We start from the raw sequence: 6,003 nt of genomic DNA, 5'->3' as shown, positions 1-6,003 counted from the left end.
CCAGGTCAGGGCCACACTCTAAATACACCCTGACAGTTCTGGGAAACAAAAATACATTCTGCCTGTACCGTGTCAACCGCGCTGCCTTCCTGTCTGCTTCTGGACTCAAGTCAGGGTATGGCTATCAAAAGCCCTTCATGACCTCTGCCCCTCTCTCCACCCCTTGCTCAGCTCTGATGCCACTCTCCTTATTTGGATCAGGCCCAGCTTCATCTTCTATCCTGACCTGGGAGAAGAGCACAGAGCAGGGTCTTCACAGTAGTGGCTCTGAGGCCATGGAATGAACGGCTCTTAGAGATCCCTGGCTCTTTTCTCCTTTTTCTTTTGACTAGCTCCCTATGTGTTTTATATGTGTAGGGAGGGGCTGTGGCTCAGTGGTAGAGCCTCTGCTTGGCATGCAGAAGGTCCCAGGTTCAATCCCTGGCTTCTCCAGTTAAAGGGACTAGGCAAGTAGGTGATGTGAAAGACCCTACCCTGCCTGAGACCCTGGAGCGCCGCTGCCTGTCTGAGTAGACAATACTGACTTTGATGGACCAAGGGCCTGATTCAGTAGAAGGCAGCTTCATGTGTTCAAAGGGAATAAGGTTCTAGTTACTATTGGACAGTTTTCCTTGCTTTTGTTCCTCATATAGATTATACTATTTATTGCACCATTTGCCAATTTTATACCATTTAGCCCTGTTACATTATTTGCATGTATCATTCTGTTTTCCGTGCACTGTTCCCTAATTTTGTAGCCCAGTTTTATTCACTTTGGGGTTGTATGTTTTTATATTGTTGTTATTGCATTATTTCAAATGGCATAACCCGCCTTCAGTTTTGATGAGAAAGGCAGACTGTAAATGAAGCAAGTAAATAAATCATTTGTCATATATGGGCACTAACACACAAATGTGCCAATTCACTAATATATTTGTCTTATACTGGCACTTCCAATGCACTTCGCAGCTGGATTTTACTGTGTGAAATGGAAAAATCAACTTGCAAGCCATCCTTAAAGTGCATTGAAAGTGGATTGAAAGTGCATTATTCAGGAAGTGTTAAAGTGCCCGTAGTTTTAACAAAACTATGAGAAACTGAAGATCAAGGTTTATGGTAACAGTATGTAGAAAATTTTTGATGGAAGTTGTCAATATAAGGACTAAAGTCTAAACCATATTTAAATCGAAAATGTATGGACAGTGAATTTTGTGTACTCCTTGCGTTATGTTTCTGAGTATATGCCAATAAAGGTTGATTGATTAAAGTAGAAAATGTGGTTATTAGAACGCAACCTCCTGAAGGCTGGTGAACAGGTCTGGCTCCTCCAGCCAAAAGAAATGACTCAAGGCCAGCATCGGATGCCCACCTGAGGGTCGAAAGGACACGTGGACGGGGCACCTGGCTGACCAACTAGTTGCTACAGCTGGATGGATGGAACCGGTGCCACTTTCTGGAGAAAAAATGCTACTCTGGTTACAACGCAAGAGACCACTCAGATTTTCCTTCTTCATACCTTCAGTGGAGGAGTTTGTGTCATTCTACGTCTCAGTCCATGGGGTGCAGATCAACAGTTTCAATTGGTAATAACTGCTCCCCCACCCTTACTGATGAACATTTAACGGCTCTGAAAAGAGCCTCCGGCTACAACTGAAAATGTTTGAAGAGTCATTTTTGGCTTTGCTTTTCCTGCCAGCTTCCTAAGTGTGGCACCCAGAGAGGCTCTTTCTTCACTGGCCCCAAATGCCCTGGTCGTTACAGAGACTGACGGGGCGCACACAGATGAGCGGCCCACAATGGGCACCCAACGAAGCCAGATCCAAGGGCACGTTTCAGCTCTGACGGAACCACAACAGCCGGATTCCACACACGGTAGAACTATGAGAGCCTCCAGTTTCTCCTAGCCTCAGTGGAAATCAGACCATGAAAGCTTACGGCGGAATAATTTGGTAAGGTTTCTGTTTATTGATTATCAAAATTTATTGGGTTGTGTGCATTTTGAGATCCCCAAGAATCTCAAGTTCCAGTGTTCAAGGAACAAAATACATAAATTTGTCTGACAACAGCCTGGCTGCCTCCCTTTTATAATAAGTTCACACAATTCTGATTATGCTGGAATAAAATTTTGTCAGTCCTTATGTGCCACTGGACTGCTATTTATTTATAATGGAACAAGAGTTACTTTAATTAGATGGGATTTGGGGAAAATACAGACGGTACCAGTTAAGCAAGAGTGAACAGATTAGAAAAAATTCAGAACAGTTTTGGCAACACGCTGTTCCTTTTGTGACAGGTGCACAAGAAACGCCGGAAATACAAAAAGCAAACCAATAAAGAATCACACTCTTCAAAAATTAAAAGAGGAGAGTTACCACTTCAGCTCTGACTGTTTCATCCTGTTGCATAGATTAATGTAGCACAGAGCCATGGGGGGGGGGGTTACTTCAATATGTTTTCTGGAAAAGAGGAAATTGAGTTCCTTGATCATCTGTGTACAACAGAAGAGGAAGCATATTCAAAGCGATGCTCAAGGCAAAGTAATTCAGGAAGCCGCGCCAAGACATGGCGGGATGACACAATGCTGCCTCCTTGTGGAACAAATGAAGTTTTTTAGAGCATCTCTGAAGAAGAAAAAATTCAAATCAAGAATCTGACATCTTCTTGCTCCTTTGAAGGGAAAGGTCGAATGGACTATTTTCAGTATTCGCTCTGCTCATCGTGAAGTGCTGATTTTCCCCCCACCCCCAGCTGTTGCACCCCATCATGGGTTTCAGGAGGTACTGGGGGGTGGAGTGGGGAGAAACCCTACAGGCTCTTTACAGAGGTCAATTTTCAGAACCCACCTCTGGGATGAGTCAGAATACAAAATGAAATTTTGTGATGGAGTCAAACAAAGTTGTTCAATAGTTTAAAAAACTATTTCTCTGAGAAGCAGCAATTCACAGCTACATTGCATATATGCAAAATTGCAGGTTACGTGCTTCATGTTGTTGAAGTGGTATTGCTTCAAAATTTCTGAAAATGTTACATCTGCTGAGTTGCACTCAACTTCTCACGAAGCATGATGGAAGAGTAGCTAATGCTCTGTTTTAATAGTGTGTTAATTGTAAACAATTTTACTCTTCTTTATGTTTACGACCATACCACCTACAGCGGGTGTCTGGAGAGGCAGCATCGGCATTTTCCTAAATAAATAAAAAGCACAAGGACAAGGCTGGTTACTAATTCAAAATAATCCAGACGCTGCAGATACCCAACAGCGTAACTCTGGACTGCAGCACTGAGAAAAGGCATCATTAGCCAAACCGGTCAACAAGCTGGGCTAGACGACAACCTGCTCCAGCAATTGCTCTGCCGCGCTCATCGGAAGGATGAGCTGCTGCTGTTGAGTTTTTTGCACCGTCTTTGGAAGACCCCCCTTTTGTCCTCGTCTAATCTGAATTCCCTTCCTCTCCAACGCTCGGAGCAGCCACCCACATGGCAACAAACAACTCCCCAGTGTGCCCAGAGACCCGTCCCTTGCTTCAGCTGAGAAAGTGCGGTCAGCACAGTGCTGGAAGAGAAGTCGGGCTCCGTCTGCAAGAGCAGAACAAATCTCTCTCCGTTAACTATTAACAAAGTTAGTTTCCTTTCTCTCCGCTAGAACAAAACCTCACATGGTCGATACAGAAACCACCTTCCAGAAGCTACCAAAGTGAAACTGCTCTCAGCAAAACCAAACCAGCCGCCCTCAACTAACAGTGCATTCATAAGGAGAGTTACTCCAGTCTAAGCCCATTCATTTAAATGGGGTTAGACTGGAGTAACTCTCCTTAGGAATGCACTGCAGTGTAAATCTCATTCAGCTTTCTCCATGGTAGCAACTAGGATGCTGCCCTAGGTGGACCTTTGGTCTGATCCAGCAGGGCTCCTCTTATGTGCTTCTAGTATTATCTCTTTGGATAGATATACTATTTTTTGATAGATATTCTATTTTCTCGGGGAACAAAAGAACTTAAGAAAAGCCCTGCTGGATCAGACCAAGGCCCATCAAGCCCAGCAGTCTGTTCACACAGTGGCCAACCAGGTGCCTCTAAGGAAGCCCACAAACAAGACGACTGCAGCAGCACCATCCTGCCCGTGTTCTACAGTGCAGAAAAGAGCAACCAAAATGATCAGGGGACTAGAGCAACTGCCCTATGAGCAGCGGTTAAAACGCTTAGGGCTGTTTAGCTTGGAAAGGAGGTGGTTAAGGGGAGACATGATGGAGGTCTATAAAATTATGCATGGTTTGGAGAGAGTGGACAGGGAGAAGCTTTTCTCCCCCTCTCATAACACTAGAACACGGGATCATCTGCTGAAGCTGGAGGGTGAGAGATTCAAAACTGATAAAAGGAAGTATTTCTTCTCCCTGCCCCAGGATGTGGTGATGGCTGCCAGCTTGGAGGGCTTTAAGAGGGGAGTGGACATGTTCATGGAGGAGAGGGCTATTCATGGCTACTAGTTAAAATGGATACTAGTCATGATGCATACATATTTTCTCCAGGATCAGAGGAGCATGCCTATTATATCAGGTGCTGTGGAACACAGGCAGGATAAATGCAGCTGCAGCTGTCTTGTTTGGGGGCTTCCAAGAGGCACCTAGTTGGCCACTTTGTGAACAGACTACTGTACTTGATGGGCCTTGGTCTGATCCAGCATGAATTTTTTTGTGTTCTTATGTTCTCATACAATAGGCATGCTCCTCTGATACTGGAAAGAATAGGTGTGCATCATGACTAGCATTCGTTTTGACTAGTAGCCACGGATAGCCCTCTCCTCCGTGAACTCGTCCACTCATGACCTCAAGAGAATGGGGGGGGGCACAACTAGGGGACGCAACGTGAGGGTGCCAGTCCGCTATTTTTTCACGCGTCAGCACTGACGGCAGCAGGAAACTAAGTGGAAAATTTCCCAAAGTCATCAATACAGGGCTGGCTATCTAATCAATCAGCAGAAGACTCACCCTCTGCTGCACTCTAGATCACAACTGCGCCTGGCAGCTCAAAGAAGCCAGAGGCCCAGAGATCACAAATACAGACACAAACTGCACCCAACAATATACACAGACGCAAATGCTTCTGACATGTCGCCGTCTCACATCGGCTGGCGTACTGGCATTTCTGGTTTCCCACATACGCGCATGCTGCACACATAGTGGGGGTCATAACCAAACAGACGTGTGCATCTTCATGCAACAGAGTACATTTAATTTTCCAAACAAGCAGCGATACCTTGGCTGTTTATCCTCATGCTATGTGAAAAGGCCACTGGGTAAGCTCCCCTTGGAAAAGGAATAATTTAAGTGTCTCTTCAGGACACCCGAATCAAATGAGGCACATCCCAACAAACCTCTCAAGTCAGGATTCCACCCGTTCTAAAACATTTCACCTGTTCTAAACCCTTTACGATATTCAATACCATTTAAATGGTCTTTCAAGCAGATTGTCAAGATGCAAAGGGCATCGTTACGTTTTTATCAAAACGGACAGCTTGTGTGATTCTATATAAAACTTGTCACATTATTATCAAGTTAACAAAGGGTTTTTAATTCTCGCCATCTATGCCTCTCAAAGCGGCCTACAGAACAGTGCAAACTGGACCACCATCACTCCCCGCTGGCAACTGAAATTAAATTTTGAAATTAAATCAAAAGAGTTTCTGGCTAAACATTAGGAAGGACTTTCTAACAGAGCGGTTCCTCAGCAGAACGGGCTTCCTCGGGAGGTGGTGGACTCTCCTTCCCTGGAGGTTTTTAAGCAGAGGCTAGATGGCCATCTGTCAGCAATGCTGATTCTGTGACCTTTGGCAGATGATGAGAGGGAGGACGGGAAGAGTTGTGTCAGTGTTTGGCTCTTGGGGCCCTTTCTTACATGCCCAGGGTAATGCCGCTTTGGGGTCAGGAAGCAATTTTCCTCCAGGCCAGATTGGCCAGGGATCCTGGAGGGTTCCCCCGCATCTTCTGGGCATGGAGTAGGGGGCACTGGGCTGTGGGCGGGAGGTAGT

Source organism: Euleptes europaea, chromosome 16, assembly GCF_029931775.1.
Source record: "Euleptes europaea isolate rEulEur1 chromosome 16, rEulEur1.hap1, whole genome shotgun sequence".
Classification (NCBI taxonomy): Eukaryota; Metazoa; Chordata; class Lepidosauria; order Squamata; family Sphaerodactylidae; genus Euleptes; species Euleptes europaea.
The sequence above is the reverse complement of the archived record's forward strand: the minus strand, read 5'-3'. Positions refer to the sequence as shown.